The sequence below is a fragment of the Actinia tenebrosa genome, unplaced genomic scaffold (assembly GCF_029948245.1).
Source record: "Actinia tenebrosa isolate PJP-AT-01 unplaced genomic scaffold, QUT_ActTen_1.0 PGA_scaffold6__47_contigs__length_16458017, whole genome shotgun sequence".
Lineage (NCBI taxonomy): Eukaryota > Metazoa > Cnidaria > Anthozoa > Actiniaria > Actiniidae > Actinia > Actinia tenebrosa.
The window spans coordinates 858,119-882,630 of NW_028292583.1; the positions used below are offsets into that span (position 1 = coordinate 858,119).

The 24,512-nt window shown below is 34.9% G+C and overlaps 1 protein-coding gene across 4 annotated transcripts in view; it reads left to right on the top strand.

Moving 5' to 3' along the window:
• The first annotated feature begins 12,863 nt into the window (after positions 1–12,863).
• Positions 12,864–24,512, top strand: part of LOC116287070 (galanin receptor type 1-like) — a 28,946-nt gene continuing 17,297 nt past the window's right edge. Inside the window, exons 1-2 of one of the 4 annotated variants that reach the window (XM_089039025.1) lie at positions 12,864–13,094; positions 14,135–14,253. The gene's annotated coding sequence lies outside the window, so the exon portion shown is untranslated. Of the gene's footprint in view, positions 13,095–14,134; positions 14,254–14,866; positions 15,996–17,073; positions 17,529–22,177; positions 23,357–24,512 lie in introns of those variants that run through there. The other 3 variants (XM_089039029.1, XM_089039030.1, XM_089039026.1) reach the window with 3 other exon arrangements.

Here is a 24,512-nt window from a genome sequence, read left to right on the forward strand (position 1 = left end):
CGGGCAAAAAGCATGGACTATAGTCAATGGTTTTGATGGATTTTGGGTCATTTTCACACCTTTTGATAAAATATGCACTATTTATGAATATGCAAATAAAGTCATTTATGACCATTTTCGGGCAAAAAGCATGGACTATAGCCCATGTTATTGATGGATTTTTGGTCATTTTCACACGTTTTGATAAAGTATGCATTATTTAGAAACATGCAAATAAAGTCATTTATGACCACTTTTTTGCAAAAAGCATGGACTATAGCCTATGGTTTTGATGGATTTTGAGTCATTTTCACACCTTTTCATAAAGTATGCATTATTTATGAAGGATGCAAAATAGCTCATTTTTGACCATTTTCGGGCAAAAAGCATGAACTATAGCCCATGGTTTTGAAGGATTTTGGGTCATTTTCACACCTTTTCATAAAATATGCATTATTTATGAAGGATGCAAAATAGCTCATTTACGACCATTTTGGGGCAAAAAGCATGGACTATAGCCCATGGTATTGATGTATTTTGGCCCATTTTTACACCTTTTGATAAAATATGCATTATTTATGAGGGATGCAAAATAGCTCATTTTTGACCATTTTGGGGCAAAATGCATGGACTATAGCCCATAGTTTTGATGGATTTTGGGTCATTTTCACACCTTTTGATAAATTATGCATTTTTTATAAACATGAAAATAAAGTCATTTTTGGCCATTTTCGGGCAAAAAGCATGGACTAAAGTCCATGGTTTTGATGGATTATCGTCCATTTTCACACCTTTTGATAAAATATGCATTATTTATGAAGGATGCAAAATAGCTCATTTTTGACCATTTTCGGGCAAAATGCATGGACTATAGCCAATAGTTTTGATAGATTTAGGGTCATTTTCACACCTTTTCATGAAGTATGCATTATTTATGAACAAGCAAATAACGTCATTTATGACCATTTTCGGGCAAAAAGCATGGACTATAGCCCATGGTTTTGTTGGATTTTGGTCCATTTTCACACCTTTTTATAAAAGATGCATTATTTATGAAGGATGCTAAATAGGTCATTTTTGACCATTTTGGGGCAAAATGCATGGACTATAGACCATGGTTTTGAAGGATTTTGGCCCATTTTTACACCTTTTGATAAAATATGCATTATTTATGAAGGATGCAAAATAGGTCATTTTTGACCATTTTCGGTCAAAAAGCATGGACCAAAGTCCATTCTTTTGATGGATTTTGGCCCATTTTTACACCTTTTGATAAAATATACATTATTTATGAAGGATGCCAAATAGGTCATTTATGACCATTTTCGGGCAAAAAGCATGGACTATAGCCCATGGTTTTGTTGGATTTTGGTCCATTTTCACACCTTTTGATAAAATATGCATTATTTATGAAGGATGCAAAATAGATCATTTTTGAACATTTTGGGGCAAAATGCATGGACTATAGACCATGGTTTTGAAGGATTTTGGGTCATTTTCACACCTTTTGATAAAATATGTATTATTTATGAAGGATGCCAAATAGCTCATATACGACCATTTTGGGGCCAAAAGCATGGACTATAGCCCATGGTTTTGATGTATTTTGGGCCATTTTTACACCTTTTGATAAAATATGCATTATTTATGAGGGATGCTAAATAGCTCATTTTTGACCATTTTCGGGCAAAATGCATGGACTATAGCCCATAGTTTTGATGGATTTTGGGTCATTTTCACACCTTTTGATAAATTAGGCATTTTTTATAAATATGCAAATAAAGTCATTTTTGGCCATTTTCGGGCAAACAGCATGGACTATAGTCCATGGTTTTGATGGATTTTGGGTCATTTTCACACCTTTTGATAAAATATGCACTATTTATGAATATGCAAATAAAGTCATTTATGACCATTTTCGGGCAAAAAGCATGGACTATAGCCCATGGTATTGATGGACTTTCGGTCATTTTCACACGTTTTGATAAAGTATGCATTATTTAGAAACATGCAAATAAAGTCATTTATGACCATTTTCTGGCAAAAAGCATGGACTATAGCCTATGGTTTTGATGGATTTTGAGTCATTTTCACACCTTTTCATAAAGTGTGCATTATTTATGAAGGATGCAAAATAGCTCATTTTTGACCATTTTCGGGTAAAATGCATGGACTATAGCCAATAGTTTTGATGGATTTTGGGTCATTTTCACACCTTTTCATCAAGTATGCATTATTTATGAACATGCAAATAACGTCATTTATGACCATTTTCGGGCAAAAAGCATGGACTATAGCCCCTGGTTTTGTTGGATTTTGGTCCATTTTCACACCTTTTGATAAAATATGCATTATTTATGAAGGATGCAAAATAGGTCATTTTTGACCATTTTCGGGCAAAATGCATGGACTATAGACCATGGTATTGAAGGATTTTGGCCCATTTTTACACCTTTTGATAAAATATGCATTATTTATGAAGGATGCTAAATAGGTCATTTTTGACCATTTTCGGTCAAAAAGCATGGACTAAAGTCTATGGTTTTGATGGATTTTGGCCCATTTTTACACCTTTTGATAAAATATACATTATTTATGAAGGATGCAAAATAGGTCATTTTTGACCATTTTCGGTTAAAAAGCATGGACTATAGCGTATGGTTTTGATGGATTTTGGGTCATTTTCACACCTTTTGATAAAATATGCATTATTTATGAAGGATGCAAAATAGCTCATTTACGACCATTTTGGGGCAAAAAGCATGGACTATAGCCCATGGTTTTGATGTATTTTGGGCCATTTTTAAACCTTTTGATAAAATATGCATTATTTATGAGGGATGCAAAATAGCTCATTTTTGACCATTTTGGGGCAAAATGCATGGACTATAGCCCATAGTTTTGATGGATTTTGGGTCATTTTCACACCTTTTGATAAATTATGCATTTTTTTTAAACATGAAAATAAAGTCATTTTTGGCCATTTTCGGGCAAAAAGCATGGACTATATAGCCCATGGTATTGATGGATTTTGGGTCATTTTCACACCTTTTGATAAAATATGCACTATTTATGAATATGCAAATAAAGTCATTTATGACCATTTTCTGGCAAAAAGCATGGACTATAGCCTATGGTTTTGATGGATTTTGAGTCATTTTCACACCTTTTCATAAAGTGTGCATTATTTATGAAGGATGCAAAATAGCTCATTTTTGACCATTTTCGGGCAAAATGCATGGACTATAGCCAATAGTTTTGATGGATTTTGGGTCATTTTCACACCTTTTCATCAAGTATGCATTATTTATGAACATGCAAATAACGTCATTTATGACCATTTTCGGGCAAAAAGCATGGACTATAGCCCATGGTTGTGTTGGATTTTGGTCCATTTTCACACCTTTTTATAAAAGATGCATTATTTATGAAGGATGCAAAATAGGTCATTTATGACCATTTTCGGGCAAAATGCATGGACTATAGACCATGGTTTGGAAGGATTTTGGCCCATTTTTACACCTTTTGATAAAATATGCATTATTTATGAGGGATGCAAAATAGGTCATTTTTGACCATTTTCGGTCAAAAAGCATGGACTAAAGTCCATGGTTTTGATGGATTTTGGCCCATTTTTAAACCTTTTGATAAAATATACATTATTTATGAAGGATGCAAAATAGGTCATTTATGACCATTTTGGGGCAAAAAGCATGGACTATAGCCCATGGTTTTGTTGGATTTTGGGTCATTTTCACACCTTTTGATAAAATATGCATTATTTATGAAGGATTCAAAATAGGTCATTTTTGACCATATTTGGGCAAAATGCATGGACTATAGACCATGGTTTTTAAGGATTTTGGCCCATTTTTACACCTTTTGATAAAATATGCATTATTTATGAAGGATGCTAAATAGGTCATTTTTGACTATTTTCAGGCAAAAAGCATGGACTATAGCCCATGGCTTTGTTGGATTTTGGTCCATTTTCACACCTTTTGATAAATTATGCATTATTTATGAAGGATGCAAAATGGGTCAATTTTGACCATTTTCGGGCAAAAAGCATGGACTATAGACCATGGTTTTGAAGGATTTTGGCCCATTTTCACACCTTTTGATAAAATATGCATTATTTATGAAGGATGCAAAATAGCTCATTTACGACCATTTTGGGGCAAAAAGCATGGACTATAGCCCATGGTTTTGATGTATTTTGGCCCATTTTTACACCTTTTGATAAAATATGCATTATTTATGAGGGATGCAAAATAGCTCATTTTTGACCATTTTGGGGCAAAATGCATGGACTATAGCCCATAGTTTTGATGGATTTTGGGTCATTTTCACACCTTTTGATAATATATGCATTTTTTATAAACTTGCAAATAAAGTCATTTTTGGCCATTTTCGGGCAAAAAGCATGGACTATAGTCCATGGTTTTGATGGATTTTGGGTCATTTTCACACCTTTTGATAAAATATGCACTATTTATGAATATGCAAATAAAGTCATTTATGACCATTTTCGGGCAAAAAGCATGGACTATAGCCCATGGTATTGATGGATTTTCGGTCATTTTCACATGTTTTGATAAAGTATGCATTATTTAGAAACATGCAAATCAAGTCATTTATGACCACTTTCTGGCAAAAAGCATGGACTATAGCCTATGGTTTTGATGGATTTTTAGTCATTTTCACACCTTTTCATAAAGTATGCATTATTTATGAAGGATGCCAAATAGCTCATTTTTGACCATTTTCGGGCAATAAGCATGGACTATAGCCCATAGTTTTGATGCATTTTGTGTCATTTTCACACCTTTTCATAAAGTATGCATTATTTATGAACATGCAAATAAAGTCATTTATTACCATTTTCTGGCAAAAAGCATGGACTATAGCCTATGGTTTTGATGGATTTTGAGTCATTTTCACACCTTTTCATAAAGTATGCATTATTTATGAAGGATGCAAAATAGGTCATTTTTGACCATTTTCGGGCAAAAAGCATGGACTATAGCCAATAGTTTTGATGGATTTTGGGTCATTTTCACACCTTTTCATGAAGTATGCATTATTTATGAACATGCAAATAACGTCATTTATGACCATATTCGGGCCAAAAGCATGGACTATAGCCCATGGTTTTGTTGGATTTTGGTCCATTTTCACACCTTTTGATAAAATATGCATTATTTATGAAGGATGCAATATAGGTCATTTTTGACCATTTTCGGTTAAAAAGCATGGACTATAGCCCATGGTTTTGATGGATTTTGGGTCATTTTCAAACCTTTTGATAAAATATGTATTATTTATGAAGGATGCCAAATAGCTCATTTTTGACCATTTTCGGGCAAAAAGCATGGACTATAGCCCATAGTTTTGATGGATTTTGAGTCATTTTCACACCTTTTCATAAAGTATGCATTATTTATGAACATGCAAATAAAGTCATTTATGACCATTTTGGGGCAAAAAACATGGACTATAGCCTATGGTTTTAATGGATTTTAAGTCATTTTCACACCTTTTGATAAAATATGCATTATTTATGAAGGATGGAAAAAAGTTATTTTTGACCATTTCCGGTCAAAAAGCATGGACTATAGCCCATGGTTTTGATGGATTTTGGTTCATTTTCACACCTTTTGATAAAGTATGCATTATTTATGAACATGCAAATAAAGTCATTTATGACCATTTTCGGGCAAAAAGCATGGACTATAGCCCATGAAAAGAAAAGTTGTAACTAAGGGCTCCACGGCAAACATGTAAAACAGTAACTAGCTTTTTATTCGTAAATCTTTACTTTTAAATATTTTTAGGCAATCGACTGATGTTTTTACCGTGGTAAAATAAAGAAGCTTCCTTCCTTCCTTCCTTCCTTCCTTCCTTCCTTCTCATGGTTTTGATGGATTTTGGTCCATTTTCACACCTTTTGATAAAATATGCATTATTTATGAAGGAATGCAAAGTAGGTCATTTTTGACTATTTTCGGTCAAAAAGAATGGACTATAGACCATAGTTTTGATGGTGTTTGGGTCATTTTCACACCTTTTGATAAAATATGCATTATTTATGAACATGCAAATAAAGTCATTTATGACCATTTTCGGGCAAAAAGCATGGACTATAGCCTATGGTTTTGATGGATTTTGAGTCATTTTCACACCTTTTGATAAAATATGCATTATTTATGAAGGATGCTAAATAGCTCGTTTTTGACCATTTTGGGGCAAAATGCATGGACTATAGACCATGGTTTTGAAGGATTTTGGCCCATTTTTACACCTTTTGATAAAATATGCATTATTTATGAAGGATGCAAAATAGGTCATTTTTGACCATTTTCGGTCAAAAAGCATGGACTAAAGTGCATGGTTTTGATGGATTTTGGCCCATTTTTACACCTTTTGATAAAATATACATTATTTATGAAGGATGCAAAATAGGTCATTTTTGACCATTTTCGGGCAAAATGCATGGACTATAACCAATAGTTTTGATGGATTTTGGGTCATTTTCACACCTTTTGATAAAGTATGCATCATTTATGAAGGATGCAATATAAGTCATTTACGACCATTTTCGGTCAAAAAGCATGGACTATAGCCCATGGTTTTGATGTATTTTGGGCCATTTTTACACCTTTTGATAAAATATGCATTATTTATGAGGGATGCAAAATATCTCATTTTTGACCATTTTGGGGCAAAATGCATGGACTATAGCCCATAGTTTTGATGGTTTTGGACCCATTTTTACACCTTTTGATAAAATATACATTATTTATGAACATGCAAAATAGGTCATTTTTGACCATTTTCGGGCAAAAAGCATGGACTATAGCCCATGAAAAGAAAAGTTGTAACTAAGGGCTCCACGGCAAACATGTAAAACAGTAACTAGCTTTTTATTCGTAAATCTTTACTTTTAAATATTTTTAGGCAATCGACTGATGTTTTTACCGTGGTAAAATAAAGAAGCTTCCTTCCTTCCTTCCTTCCTTCCTTCCTTCCTTCCTTCCCATGGTTTTGATGGATTTTGGTCCATTTTCACACCTTTTGATAAAATATGCATTATTTATGAAGGATGCAAAGTAGGTCATTTTTGACTATTTTCGGTCAAAAAGAATGGACTATAGACCATAGTTTTGATGGGGTTTGGGTCATTTTCACACCTTTTGATAAAATATGCATTATTTATGAACATGCAAATAAAGTCATTTTTGACCATTTTCGGGCAAAATGCATGGACTATAGCCCATGGTTTTGATGGATTTTGAGTCATTTTCACACCTTTTCATAAAGTATGCATTATTTATGAACATGCAAATAAAGTCATTTTTGACCATTTTCGGGCAAAAAGCATGGACTATAGCCCATGGTTTTGTTGGATTTTGGCTTATTTTTACACCTTTTGATAAAATATACATTACTTATGAAGGATTCAAAATATGTCATTTTTGACCATTTTCGGTTAAAAAGCATGGACTATAGCCCATGGTTTTGATGGATTTTGGGTCATTTTCAAACCTTTTGATAAAATATGTATTATTTATGAAGGATGCAAAATAGCTCATTTTTGACCATTTTCGGGCAAAAAGCATGGACTATAGCCCATAGTTTTGATGGATTTTGTGTCATTTTCACACCTTTTCATAAAGTATGCATTATTTATGAACATGCAAATAAAGTCATTTATGACCATTTTGGGGCAAAAAACATGGACTATAGCCTATGGTTTTAATGGATTTTAAGTCATTTTCACACCTTTTGATAAAATATGCATTATTTATGAAGGATGGAAAAAAGTTATTTTTGACCATTTCCGGTCAAAAAGCATGGACTATAGCCCATGGTTTTGATGGATTTTGGTTCATTTTCACACCTTTTGATAAAGTATGCATTATTTATGAACATGCAAATAAAGTCATTTATGACCATTTTCGGGCAAAAAGCATGGACTATAGCCCATGAAAAGAAAAGTTGTAACTAAGGGCTCCACGGCAAACATGTAAAACAGTAACTAGCTTTTTATTCGTAAATCTTTACTTTTAAATATTTTTAGGCAATCGACTGATGTTTTTACCGTGGTAAAATAAAGAAGCTTCCTTCCTTCCTTCCTTCCTTCCTTCCTTCCTTCCCATGGTTTTGATGGATTTTGGTCCATTTTCACACCTTTTGATAAAATATGCATTATTTATGAAGGATGCAAAGTAGGTCATTTTTGACTATTTTCGGTCAAAAAGAATGGACTATAGACCATAGTTTTGATGGGGTTTGGGTCATTTTCACACCTTTTGATAAAATATGCATTATTTATGAACATGCAAATAAAGTCATTTTTGACCATTTTCGGGCAAAAAGCATGGACTATAGCCCATGGTTTTGATGGATTTTGAGTCATTTTCACACCTTTTCATAAAGTATGCATTATTTATGAACATGCAAATAAAGTCATTTTTGACCATTTTCGGGCAAAAAGCATGGACTATAGCCCATGGTTTTGTTGGATTTTGGCTTATTTTTACACCTTTTGATAAAATATACATTACTTATGAAGGATTCAAAATATGTCATTTTTGACCATTTTCGGTTAAAAAGCATGGACTATAGCCCATGGTTTTGATGGATTTTGGGTCATTTTCAAACCTTTTGATAAAATATGTATTATTTATGAAGGATGCAAAATAGCTCATTTTTGACCATTTTCGGGCAAAAAGCATGGACTATAGCCCATAGTTTTGATGGATTTTGTGTCATTTTCACACCTTTTCATAAAGTATGCATTATTTATGAACATGCAAATAAAGTCATTTATGACCATTTTGGGGCAAAAAACATGGACTATAGCCTATGGTTTTAATGGATTTTAAGTCATTTTCACACCTTTTGATAAAATATGCATTATTTATGAAGGATGGAAAAAAGTTATTTTTGACCATTTCCGGTCAAAAAGCATGGACTATAGCCCATGGTTTTGATGGATTTTGGTTCATTTTCACACCTTTTGATAAAGTATGCATTATTTATGAACATGCAAATAAAGTCATTTATGACCATTTTCGGGCAAAAAGCATGGACTATAGCCCATGAAAAGAAAAGTTGTAACTAAGGGCTCCACGGCAAACATGTAAAAATGTAACTAGCTTTTTATTCGTAAATCTTTACTTTTAAATATTTTTAGGCAATCGACTGATGTTTTTACCGTGGTAAAATAAAGAAGCTTCCTTCCTTCCTTCCTTCCTTCCTTCCTTCCTTCCCATGGTTTTGATGGATTTTGGTCCATTTTCACACCTTTTGATAAAATATGCATTATTTATGAAGGATGCAAAGTAGGTCATTTTTGACTATTTTCGGTCAAAAAGAATGGACTATAGACCATAGTTTTGATGGGGTTTGGGTCATTTTCACACCTTTTGATAAAATATGCATTATTTATGAACATGCAAATAAAGTCATTTTTGACCATTTTCGGGCAAAAAGCATGGACTATAGCCCATGGTTTTGATGGATTTTGAGTCATTTTCACACCTTTTCATAAAGTATGCATTATTTATGAACATGCAAATAAAGTCATTTTTGACCATTTTCGGGCAAAAAGCATGGACTATAGCCCATGGTATTGATGGATTTTGGGTCATTTTCACACCTTTTGATAAAATATGCATTATTTATGAACATGCAAATAAAGTCATTTATGACCATTTTGGGGCAAAAAGCATGGACTATAGACCATGGTTTTGATGGATTTTGAGTCATTTTCACACCTTTTCATAAAGTATGCATTATTTATGAACATGCAAATAAAGTCATTTATGACCATTTTCGGGCAAAAAGCATGGACTATAGCCCATGGTTTTGATGGATTTTGAGTCATTTTCACACCTTTTGATAAAGTATGCATTATTTAGAAACATGAAAGTAAAGTCATTTATGACCATTTTCGGGCAAAAAGCATGGACTATGGCCAGTGGTTTTGATGGATTTTGTGTCATTTTCACACCTTTTCATAAAGTATGCATTATTTATGAACATGCAAATAAAGTCATTTATGACCATTTTCGGGCAAAAAGCATGGACTATAGCCCATGGTATTGATGGATTTTGGGTCATTTTCACACCTTTTGATAAAGTATGCATTATTTAGAAACATGCAAATAAAGTCATTTATGACCATTTTGGGGCAAAAAGCATGGACTATAGACTATGGTTTTGAAGGATTTTGAGTCATTTTCACACCTTTTCATAAAGTATGCATTATTTATGAACATGCAAATAAAGTCATTTATGACCATTTTCGGGCAAAAAGCATGGACTATAGCCCATGGTATTGATGGATTTTGAGTCATTTTCACACCTTTTGATAAAGTATGCATTATTTAGAAACATGAAAGTAAAGTCATTTATGACCATTTTCGGGCAAAAAGCATGGACTATGGCCAGTGGTTTTGATGGATTTTGGGTCATTTTCACACCTTTTGATAAATTATGCATTATTTAGAAACATGCAAATAAAGTCATTTTTGGCCATTTTCGGGCAAAAAGCATGGACTATAGTCCATGGTTTTGATGGATTTTGGCCCATTTTTACACCTTTTGATTAAATATGCATTATTTATGAAAGATGCAAAATATCTCATTTTTGAACATTTTCGGTTAAAAAGCATGGACTAAAGTCCATGGTTTTGTTGGATTTTGGGTCAATTTCACACCTTTTGATAAAATATGCATTATTTATGAAGGATACAAAATGGATAATTTTTGACCATTTTCGTGCAAAATGAATGGACTATAGCCCATAGTTTTTATGGATTTTGGGTCATTTTCACACCCCTTGACTAAATATGCATTATTTATGAATGATGCAAAATGGGTCTTTTTTGACCATTTTGGGGCAAAAAGCATGGACTATAGCCCATAGTTTTGAAGGATTTTGGGTCATTTTCACACCTTTTGATAAAGTATGCATTATTTATGAACATGCAAATAAAGTCATTTATGACCATTTTCGTGCAAAAAGCATGGACTATAGCCCCTAGTTTGGATGGATTTTGAGTAATTTTTAGACCTTTTGATAAAATATGCATTATTTATGAACATGCAAATGAAGTCATTTTTGACCATTTTCGTACAAAAAGCATGGACTATAGCTCATGGTTTTGATGGAGTTTGGATCATTTCCACACCTTTTGCATTGGGAAAATATGCATTATTTATAAAGGATGAAAAATAGGTCATTTTTGACCATTTTCGGGTAAAAAGCATGGACTATAGACCATGGTTTTGAAGGATTTTGGGTGATTTTCACACCTTTTGATAAAATATGCATTATTTATGGACATGCAAGTAAAGTTATTCTCAACCATTTTCGGGCAAAAAGCATGGACTATAGCCCATAGTTTTGAAGGAATTTGGGTCATTTTCACACCTTTTGATAAAATATGCATTATTTATGACGTAAGGAAAATAGGTCATTTATGACCATTTTCGGGCAAAAGGCATGGAGTATAGACCATATTTTTGATGGATTTTGGGTCATTTTCACACCTTTTGATAAAATATGCATTATTTATGAACATGGAAATAAAGTCATTTTCGATCATTTTCGGGCAAAAAGCATGGACTATAGACCATGGTTTTGAAGGATTTTGGGTCATTTTCACACCTTTTGATAAAATATGCATTATTTATAAAGGATGCAAAATAGGTCTTTTTAGACCATTTTGGGGCAAAAAGCATGGACTATAGCCCATGGTTTTTGATGGATTATTCGCCATTTTCACACCTTTTGATAAAATATGCATTATTTATGGAAAGTGGTACATTATCTATAGAGCATGCGAAATTGGTCAATTTTAACCTTTTTGGCGTAAAGAGTATGGTATGGTTTTAATCATTTTTTATTGACCATTTAGGAATGCTTAAATCGCGATTGAAATTTGTTTTGAAAGAGAATCAATTTAAAAACATATTTCACATAATCTTCTTCCCACTGTTCTGAATAGTTCATCGTGTGAGTCGAGTGTTGTGCGTTGTAAATAATAAATGTTGCGATTGTGTGTGTGGAGGGAAAGTCACGAAAGAGCCCCTTATGGAGAGTGTGAATGTAAAATATAGCTTTATAAATATGGCAATCATGAACGACCACTTTTATATTTTAAACCTGAACTCGGCTGACCCAAGAAATTAAGAAATAGTATGGCGCACCCAGAAAGCAATAAGCCTCTGATTTTTGGTTTACCTACTTGATGCTGAGTTATATTGACTGTTATCGATATTCTTCTTATCATTCTTTCGCTCACACCAAGAAATATCAAAAACAAAAACAAACAAAAAACAAAAAAAACAAAAAAAAAAAACACCTCCCAATAAACTCCTAATATGTTATCAAAGGCACAAACGTCATCACGTAAAAATGTTTATTGTTTGTCCGGCTATAATTCTGGCTTTTCTGCTGTTTTCTGGTTTACATCCCACCGCAAATCTAAGATAGATTGCATTTCGATCTTGCGCCGAACACTTTGATTCCTAGATAACCTCAGGACCAGAGGACTGAGCAATGACTTCAGCTGTGATCCACGTATAATAAACAAATTGTACTTACATATAGTCTCTGAATAACGTGATAAGAAGGTGATACGAAGTTATCCAGTTACAACTGGTTTACTCTCGATGAGAAAGATGGTATAGTCATTGGATCATAGACCGTTACGCTTACCGAAACGAAACTTCCCCCGGATCTGAATACATAAACATTAAAGCTTGCGCCCATAAAATAGTCATACCATCCCCTGCTTTCTCAATGTAAACGGCGCAAAATCTAGATTAAAATTGGCAGATTTAAGTTTCCTGTTGACGCTGCCATCACGACTGTGCAGACGCTATCAGTAGTGACCCGATCAGCATCGTTTTCCATTGGATCAAGGAGTATAATATTACTTTGTAATTTTCGCATTGTTCGTGACTCTTCGGTCATGATGCCATGTACATGTATTACGATGCGTCTGTCAGACAAAACACTTACTACATGAAAGCACACTTCGCTTGACCATCAAGGAAAACTGGCTTTGACAATGCAATACTCGACCTGTTGGAACGTAAGTATCTTTTGTCTATAGTATATTAGCAAACATTAGTAGGGAAAGGAGAGAGACGAGGGCGAATATCTAGTCGTCTTTCCCTTGCCAATTGCAAAATAACACAAGTAAGCATAGAAATGGGGAGTGTGAATTAGGGAAAAAAATGAATGAGCGAGAAACAAAACAATAAAACAATTGATCTATTGTATAGTAAAACGTATGTTGCATCGTAGTTTCTTATTGTTAAATCAGCTCCGATCATAGACTTCCAAACCTCTTCGTGATTAATTATTTTTTATTGTGAAGTATTTTTTATTTTCTCTGCTTCTCACTTCCCACTTCGATCTCTCCTATTTCCTTTCCATTCCCTCCTCTCCTTTCCTTATAGATTCACCATTTAGTACTTAACGACGTTCACAGATGTGCTGCCTTCAAATTGAATCCATTTCCAATAGCATTACCATATTAGGACATTATATTCTTGATTATATATATATAGTACTTATCAAACTCATTAATAATTCATGAGGAAAACACAATAGAAATCACGATCGTGAAGAGTGTTGTAAATCTGATACAAAACTGTGTTCATTTGCATAAACTTTAAGTTGGATTTTCTTGGCCAAATTCAATTTAATTTTGAAAATTTTAGTGAAACACAAAGGAACTAACCTAGACGTTTGATAAGTAATATACAGTATTCGTGTCCGTGTTGTATCAGATATACAATCACTCGACTACGCCTCGTGGTTGTATATCTGATACAACACGGCCACTCATACTGGGTCTCCCCGATTAGCAAGGCACGTGTGCCAAGCTAGAAGCTTTGAGACTGTAATAAAGTCTATTATTATTATTATTATTATTATTATTATTATTACTATTATTACTATTATTATCATTATTATCATTATTATTATTATCATTATTATTATTATTATTACTATTATTATTATTATTATTATCATTATTATTATCATTATTATTAAGTACAAATGAACTAAAGACCTAGAGTATTGCTGATGAAATACATAAAAAGCCGTAATATTGTTTTTCAGCTTTTATGGAGGTCAAATCCTTGAGACTAATTGTTGTCTCATACGTGCTCAAAATATCTCGTGATAACTACACTTTACAAGCTTGACATCTGGGAAGCCGCAGGGTACTGTAGCGAAAGGTATGAAATTGATATTATTGTAATGGATTTTGTACGGTTTGTTGAAGATGCTTCTAGTTGATATAATACGCTCCAGGACAGTAATTATAACAAAGTTTTACCTTAGATGTAGAGCATTATAGTTTTATATTTCCTACCCAATTAAGAAAAGATTTCGAAAGCTTGTAGTTCGGTATCGTACTTAGTGACGAGCGAATTGTTAGAAAGACGAAATTAAAGGAAGGAAGGAAGTAATGGTGGATGGATGAATGGCTGAACAAAACATTTTGCTGAGCAATAAGTAAGAGAGTTGTGAGTAGGATATAAGCCGGTTTGATGATAGATAACATTATGGGGTGAGTGGGGTGAGTGGGGTGAGTGGGGTGAGTGGGGTGAGTGGGGTGAGTGGGGTGAGTGGGGTGAGTGGGGTGAGTGGGGTGAGTGGGGTGAGTGGGGTGAGTGGGGTGAGTGGGGTGAGTGGGGTGAGTGGGGTGAGTGGGGTGAGTGGGGTGAGTGGGGTGAGTGGGGTGAGTGGGGTGAGTGGGGTGAGTGGGGTGAGTGGGGTGAGTGGGGTGAGTGGGGTGAGTGGGGTGAGTGGGGTGAGTGGGGTGAGAAAGAAAGTTAAGATCTTGAATTACATGGAATGAGCGATCAAATGAATGAGAGTAATGAGTTGGTAGTAAGATAATAAGTTGAGGTGAGCAAAATGTTTGACACTGGAAAGAATAGATTGACGAATCGGTGGTTATGGATTAGGGATGGAGGAAGAAAGGAAGGAAGTTAAAAAAAGGTTGTATGGGCTGGTTGGATGAACTAGAATGAGAAATTTAATGCCGAGCGAATTCAAAGGAAGCCAGACTTCGTTTTTGCCGACGTCTAATGCTCATCGTTAACTTAGCGGTTTTCGTTTAATTACACTAGGTGTCTGGTGTATTCACCATAAAAACGTTAAAAAAAAGTTCTCATCTAGTGATATTGAGAATCGGTAATCAATATAAAACGTATAATAAAAAGTCTAGAGATAAAAGCAATAAAAAGGCTAAAGGTTCATTAGTGGCATGATGCTCTCCCGAGTCGACCTCCCAGTCATTATCTCAAGCCTAATCGTCTTATCCCTCAGGCTAAGGAAAGAACTTGTTTTGATGGTTTTGTCTGATTTTCCTCTTGTCGAGAATTCGAAACTACAGAATTATTAGGAATTGATTTTTATTGATTCGAGATTGGGAAACTTAGTCACAAAACGTCATCAACTGAAAATGAGAGTGAACACGTTTGACAGCTGATCGGGAAGGCTTGTCACTACGACCTACAAACTATCTTTTCACTCAGGATATCATCCACTAAACTCTTTCATTTATTCGCTTAAGACTTTGAAAAAAATGATATTCCGAGACGTTTGTCTCAAACACAACAATGTTATGTCTTGAACCCGATGTTAGCAATCAAATTCATTTCGAACCGTACGACATTCTTGATGTCTTGTCTTGAATTTAATAAAATTGCATGAGATAACCCTGTAATTGCAAACACAGCAAGCCTGACGTCTGATTCACTCTAGAACAGAGCATGTTCGTATCTATCACTGCATGCTATTTAATTAATCATCCTTTATAGCTGAACCTAGATATATAAATGGGCTTTGTGGTGGGAACTACAGTGACGTTCAGAATCTTACAGACTCATGCAAAGAAATGTTTCAAAATTAATTATAAGAAGTTCTTGTTCAACTTGGCACTTGACCACAAACTGAAGAATTAAGGAAGGTAAGAATTCAAGGTAGATTCTTAGGTAAAGGTAAGATGAAGAGGATGAATTCGAAGATTCTGCCATGTCTCTGAAACTTAAACATATTCTTTTAAAAAAATTGTAATGTACTTAAAATATAGACTAATTTATCAAGAACGTTATAGCTTTGAAACAAAATCTTCTCCCTGTAAATTTTTGTAAAAGGGTTGATCAATTTTCTTAACTAGATTACACACTCAGATACAATTGCCTAGCAGACTAGATTAAAGCACATTAATATCCATTGAATAACACTCTGATAAACACTGCTAATATAGTGTTTCAGTGTATATCCATTTTTTTCCTATTTCAAAGCGGATATTTTCTAAGACACTAAAGCTAGTTTTGTTAGCTGTTTAAAATCTTGTTTCATAAAGATTTATTGAAATAATAAAAAAATTCCTATTCGTGGTGCCTCCCAATTCCTGGGCCCTCGTTACACCCTTGATCTAAGAAATCCATATTTGAAATATTTAGCTCAAAAATCCAAGTTTGAAATCCCCCTAACACTACTGTCACTGTTACCGACGTCACAACTATAACAAAGGAATAATACTCAAGGAAGCGCACAGGTTGGAAATCTCCAGCAAAGATAAAAGGATACCGTAGGTAGGAAATTATACTCTTTCGTAGAAGTGGCTGGCGGACGTCAAGAAATAGGTTATGCTTTTTTCCCCCTCTTCTTCGAAACAAAGAAGCTTCACTTCTTTCTTTCTTTCTTTCTTTCTTTCTTTCTTTCTTTCTTTCTTTCTTTCTTTTCTGACCTCATCAGTCAAGAGAATTCCAACCATCCATATGTCAAATACATTGATTAATGCTACATTTAAGCATAGCTTTTAATAAAAGAAGACTTACAGTCCTACCGTGAGAGTTGAAGTTCACATCCTCACACTGCTTGTATCATCACAAGGATCATCTAGCCGTGCTGTGATAAGTGACCATTAAAGAAAAACCAAAAGATTAAATAAACAAAATATTAAATATTAAAAAATAATTGAAGCTACGAAATTTGGGAGGTAAACGGTGAAAAAAAATCATCCCCTTCCATGTGTGTACACCTACTTGCAAGAACGTTGTCATACGAAAATAGAACATTAGTGATTTAGTGGGATAGGAATTATATTAAAAAACAAAAGAAGATCACTGAAGCGGAACTTTTTCTTTTGTCTTTTAATGTATTCCTTTCTCACTAAATTACTAATGTTCTAATATCGTTTGACAACGTTCTTGCAAGTAGGTGTACAAGGACAAAAAAGACACCAAGACCAAATATTGTATCAAAGTTAATCAGGATGGCGGCTAAAGTGTCACATGTATGAAGATTAAGTACATAAGAAACGTGCTCATCACGCAAAAAGCTACTGAGTATAATTTAGGTACGGCATAGCGATTCCCCTTTGAATAAGGGCATTTAAAGGAGAGTAGCCAAACGCGATAGGCGAAAAGCGATGGAGCAAGAATAGCTGTAATTACTGAGGGTTATAATATCATTATTCTCGTCAAGAACAGAGGTTAGTGTTGAGATTTTTTACTGTTGGAATTGACGAAGTCTATTTAAAAACCTCAATAAGCCTTTTCATAGTTTAAGAATCGATTCCACTGCGCATGCGATTTTATCCCGAATTTCTCACCTTCTTTTGTCTAAACCTTCTTTTGTTCTTAATTAAACAAAAGAAGGTGAGAAATTCGGGATAAAATCGCATGCGCAGTGGAATCGATTCTTAAACTATGAAAAGGCTTATTATTCGTGTTTAGTTGTATGCCCATAATACCTTTCGGTCTTAGAATGAAATATGTATATTTTGTTTTGCACGACCTTGAATTAAATCCATAAAGGGATTAGTTCCCTAGGTTAATCCCTTGATAGCCATAAGCCATAGCGAAGGTTTCTTTTATTATCACAAACTACAAGGAGACTGATGTCTGGATTTCTAGCCACCTGTCGTAATCGTAAATTATATGGAAGTGAACGGTACCATTGAAACTAAAGCCATCGCAGTACTCCAAACATCGATTAAGTGATTCACCTTAACCTGTGTTTGTAATTTTGTAATGTATGGCAGATGGGGAGGGGGGAGGGGGCAGGTGAAATTTAGGGGGGAGCGGAAAATTTTTAACCTGAGTAAAATGGGGGGGAGGGAATGGGTTTGAAATTTATTTTAGAGAATTGGGGGGATACAAAGGTTTAGAAGAAGCTACGAGAGATTGCCCAGGGGGGATAGTTATTTTTTGGGGGACTTCAAGGGGGGTCTAAAGAATTTTTTTGTCATTTAATGATTTCACCTACCCCCCCCCCCCCTGCCATACATTATGAACGCAGACTTCTTCAAATCTACTTCAGCTATTTCCTCTTCTAGAATAGCCTGAATAGGGCCGTTAAAACGGGCAGTCTCGTGCATTATGTTTATTAATCATTGAAATTTTGGTTCATTAGATTTATATATTTTCTAAATTAGTTAATTCTCAGCCTAGCCTATAGGCAGTTATTATATTTCTCCACATCAAAAGATTGTGTTTATAAATTAATTTTTATATCTATTTAAGGTTATATCGTTTATTATAATACCTTCAATTGCCAAGGGTCAATTACGAGTTCCGAGTACATTACACAGGGGCGAATCCAGGAATTTGTTCAGGGAGGGGTGCTGCGCACAAAAATAACCCAGGGAGAATCAAAGGGAAAAAACATTATTTTGTATTGGTTATCTTCGAAGTATAGGGGCACAGAGTCGAACCAGAGAGGGTTGCGCACCCCCTGCACCCCTCCCCTGGTTCCGCCACTGTTACATACATACGATCAACAAAAAAAAAATTCTTTTCATTTAAGTTTCGGGGCCCATTTGTTTAATGATAAGTCTGCGAATATTCCGTTATGGTCTTAGATTTCATGAATTTTTGACTCTGAACTGAGAAGTGATCGTCGCATTGTCTCGGTAAGATAAAATCGCTCAGGTAAGGTTGTCAGATTCGAAGCAAATAATGCAAAGTAATGCAAACTACAAAGCAAGATAACAGTATTTGAACGGCGAAATTGCTTATATGGTGAGTACTATTTATCGAGTTAAAATGCGGCGCGAGCCCCACTTATACGCATTCGAAGCAACCAGTTAGAGACATGAAAGGTTCTAGATGCATACACTTTCATTATAGAAAACTCAGAGACTTGAAATTATTTTCTTAGAGACATGAAAGGTTTTAGATGCATACACTTTCATTATAGAATACTCAGAGACTTGAAATTATTTTCTTAGAGACATGAAAGGTTTTAGATGCATACACTTTCATTATATAAACTCAGAGATTTGAACTTATTTTTTAGAGACTTGAAAGGTTCTAGATGTATGCACTTTCATTATAGAATACTCAGAGGTTTTTTATTTGAAGTTCCGTCAAAATGACTGGATAACTAGACGAGTGGATCTAGACATACTGCAGGGGATGCCTGAGGTTAACTTCTTGTATTGATTTTCTGTATAATTCTCTAACGGTGGACAAACAAAGTACTCGTAAGAATTAATATTACATACGGAACTATGCTAATGAATATCATAAGAATGCTCCTAGACTTATTTTTTCTAGTGCAGAAAACAAAAGGCTTCACTAAATTTACCGTCTCAAAAACGTTATGCTAGAAATACCCAGCTTGTCAAACTGATTATTTTCATGATAGCCATACTGAACAAGTAAAAGCTTTTAAAGTTCAAACAATCAAGCTATACTACCCATAGTTAATGGATAGACAATACGCTAGCCAGATCAGATGCCACTGAGACAAGGTAAGGGCGACCTGCGACCTGCGACCTGCGACCTGCGATCTTTACCCGGGGGGGGGGGGGGGGGAGACTCCGGGGGAAAAAGTACCGGGGATGCTCGTCGGAAATTTTCAAAAAGGCCCCTAAAAGATACCGGAAGTCTTTCAAAAAGGGCGTGGCTGAATGGTTTTTAACCCCTAAGAGATACCCCAACAAATAATATTAAATTTTATATAAAAGCGCCTAGGATAAGTCACATTGGTGAGTGCTTCTCTCCTTTTCCGGCACCCTAAGAGATACCAGAAAATGCTGATTTTCAAAAAATTCGCATTTAACACCCTAAAAGATACCAAATCGCGAATTTTTACCCCTAAGAGATACGACGAGCATCCCCGGTACTTTTCTCCCAGAGTCCCCGCCCCCCCCCCCCCCCCGGGGATCTTTAGTCCTTGGTTTTACCTTCAGCCCGTGCAAAGACATTCAATTAAAATCAGCGCGGGAAAGGAAAATAACTTTGAATAAAATTAACTAAAAAAACCTAAATGAAAGGTATAAACCGCTATCTAGTTGAATGAAGAAGTTAATACAACCATTAGGTAAAAGGTAAATAAGATAAAGCTGCCTTGATAACCTGTGGTGTCGGGTTGAGTGATCCAATATGAATAAAAAAAGCAAATAAACAGGTGTAGCGTCTTACGGAATAGATAGTGACTTCTATTTCAAACCACGTGTCATTCCTTAGAGTATCATTTCTTTGTTTAATGGTTGTGCATGAGAAGACAGTCAAATGAATACCGATCAGGTGTAGCGTCTTACGGAATAGATCTCTTTACCTTGGACGTAGTGACTTCTATTTCAAACCACGTGTCATTCCCTAGAGTAATATTTCTTTGTTTAATGGTTGTGCATGAGAAGACAGTCAAATGAATACCGATCAGATGTAGTGTCTTACGGAATAGATCTCTTTACCTTGGACGTAGTGACTTCTATTTCGAACCACGTGTCATTTCCTAGACTATTATTTCTTTGTTTAATGGTTGTGCATGAGAAGACAGTCAAATGAATACCGATCGGCAACCGCTCAAACGACGAATCTCATTCTCAAGAGAAAGATACGTGGTTTTAAAAGGAAAATTCGATTACGCCCAAGCTAAAGAAATTGCGCGGAAAGGAATTGAATAAAATTAGTAATTGGGATTAAAAACTCGTGAATATGATAGCAAAACCCTCAAATATCTCAATGGTTTTCTGAGTACTTCAAGGGAAAAAAAAAAAAAAAAAAGACAAAACTAGTGATATATACATCTAGTTATCATGGTAATAGGGTTAGGGTTAGATTTCAAACAAGATGATTGATGTCTAAAACAGGAATCGCGGGAGAACATGGAAGGCAAGGCAATATTTGGGACCATGACCGATTAAGATACCCATGATACCAATGATAACGACGACAACAATAGTTATTTATAGCACTATCTAGTCCCCAGAGACATAATCCTAAAGAAATAGGAAAACTGAAAAATGAAGGTAATTGAACTGAGCTAATCGAGTAGGTCGTACAGTAAAAACAAGAAACAAGTCCTTTTGACCATACACAGTCGATCCTCAAGGATACTAATTTGAGGGTGTCCGTATTTAGCAATTGTCTGTAACGTTAATAATGAATATATGATACATATTCTGTGTATCTATATAGTAGGGTTTGACGTCATCGCCGCCTCTCAAATGTTTTAGCTTGAGGTGTGTTCTTTGTTATGAGCACCGATCGACATGGCGTACGACTATGTCTTGTCCTCTTTCCTTTTCATTGTATGGGCCACGCCTACAATATACGCTACAACTATCTTACAGTGATCGATATCTGGTAAATTCTCGAGAAAATAATACGTAGCTAAATTTGGTCCTAAAATACTCTTTTTCATGGCTTTTTCATATAATAATAAGCTTTATTTAACAACCTTAAATAAAATATACGGTGGATTTATACATGGTTAAAATTATTAATATATACAATACTGTATTTATATCTTTAGGATTAATTATAACTTATTCATTTGAAATATTTACGAAAATTAAAATGTATCTTTTGGTCGCATTTTGGCTTCCTGTATATCCTCTAACCGAAATAAGCTGATGAAATAAACCATAGGTCGACAACCCGCCTTATATTTCGCTTCGTATCTATATATATATTCAGCTGAGCAGTGAATTTTGTTTCAACCAATCACAGCGCGTTTAGCTGTTTTGCCGCCGGCCCTCATTCCCATGCCACCTTTTGCGGGTTTTTTCTTCTTCTTCTTCTTCTTCTACTTCTACTTCTTCTTCTTCTTCTTCTTCTTCTTCTTCTTCTTCTTCTTCTTCTTCTTCTTCTTCTTCTTCTTCTTATCTTTTTCTTTTGACTAAAATATAACATACGTGCCAACAAGAAGCAGAAATATGGAAGGGAAGAATAAAGACAATTTTACTTTACCGCCATGATTAAGCTTCTTTCTTTCAAACTCCAAAAATGCTTAGCATCGGTCATTTGGTGCACTCATACATTTGGACATCAAATTACGGCTCGATTTATTCGACGTAAAGCATGGGTATTTTTCGCTAAGAAAAAGTGCGTTAACATTTTGAAATAAAAGGGTTCAGTAACTCGATATATGGGAGCGGTACTCGAAGTATTTGTGGCATGAAGCCCGTTGATAGTACATAAAACAGCTCAAAAAATCTGAAACCGCTGTTTATTTTCTTTGAGGTGAGTGTTTCGATCCCCAAAGACAACGAACCTCATGAATATCGTGTGAATAAAGCTTGGTGTGGGTTTTATAGTAAATCAACGCGTTTGTACGAATGTAGAGCACTTTGTAGATCAACATAATGTGACGCCCCCCGGAAAAAATCTGACACTAGATCCGAAAACCTGACTCAAAAATCTGACTCGAGAACCTGACACCAACTTCACTTTGGTCATACTTTGCACGCCTTGTCACCGCTCGGCTGGATATGCATATAAATATATATGACCAATATAAAAAGCGCGCGCATGTCTCTGTACTGTGATATAAACACGCTGGGAGCTGTAGGGCATGAGAGAAATTTATATCAAAATACATAGACACTAGCAGCCGTTTTAAATTATTTTTGTATGAACTCAGTTTTTCAGGTGAACTATTTTGCGCGATATCTTACACACGGTAAACAGCCCGATCAGCGCTCGCGTTATATCTCAAATATTTAAAATAACATGAATTTCTATCATTCAGTAAACTATCTTGCTTGGTCGTGGCGCCTAGGCTTTTCGAACACAACTATTATATGTTTTTCAAACAAGTCAAAAAGAATAAACTCATATTTTATATTCGAATAAATTTCGCGGGTATTCTGAGCTGTATTAATAATCGCGTTTTGCGCCGAGAAAAACACACTTTAAGTTCGCATTATATTTTGTTATGGCAAATACTACTGTTGTGCAAATATTCCACATATCCCTTGCCTGGGGGATCGATGGAAAATGATACCGGACTGTATATATATACACAGCCGATCAACTAGATAGGCAAAGACCAAGGGACATTTGAAGGAATCTTCCAGTTATAAATGTAAGTAATGACTGTACTGTCTGCAAAATAGACCGTCATTTTATTGATCACCGGCCATTTTAAAATCAACCTTAAGAAATACTACTCTCAAGTATATATATCAATTTTCAATCGCTTAGATTCTCGTGATCAATCCTGTAGTGTCGATTTATGCTTTGTTCAAACGTTCAATAAGCTTTCTTCTTTCAACAACGCTGTTCACTAACTAAACAAAAGTGTGGGCTGTAAAAGTCGTCCTACGCCTTTATTCTTAAAATGTCGTTACGATACCCCCAGTTATAACCAACTTCACTTGATTTAAGAAAAAATATTTATGTTATCTTCAATGTTTAAACAAATAGACATACATGCTTTAAAACCTAGAAATAACCTTTTGGAAAAGAAGCTACTGGTAAATCGTCGCTGTTTACTGTTTTTTCCAGTGTCATTAACATTACTTATCGAATGATCAATGCCCACGTGTTTATTTAAAGTACAAAACTGCCGAACTCTATTTTTAAAGAGAGTTCCAAAGACATGACCGGCGCTTCCTTCTTGATGTCAACAATACAATCGATTTCCAGATATATTCTCATCTCTTTCTACTGATTTTAAGATTAAGTGTGCTTTTCTAGTAATACTCAACCACTTGTCCTAGAAATGATAATTTAGGTTTCTAGCTGTGTTGTCATTATGGCTTGATAAGAGTAATGTTATGGCATGTACTACTACCTTCCATATGGTGTAGTCGGGTCGTTTCGCAATCAATAATACAAACATACGCATATCAGGTGCGGATCTAAACCGGTGTACACTGTTTTCCTGAAAAGGCGGTCAGAGTTTGAGCTTAAAACGTCTTTAATAGCCTTTTAAGGCAATGTGAAAAATTACTGCCTTACCGCGCTTGCACTGATGTTCATTGTAATCATAGATTGGCTAGCGAGAGGCAAACATCCATCAAACATCCATCCTACTGTTCCATAAATGAACATCTCTCTGAAATACGTGGGAATTCTGTCGTTAAGAACAGTGATTGATTCCCAGTATGACGTCAAATTATTATACCTATAGTTAAGTGAGAGCTTCTCAAGTTTGAAAATTTTCGGCTTTTTTTATTAAAGGGGGACTAGCACAAAAATCTTCCGAAATTTAATTCGGCTGAAACTCCAATAGAATA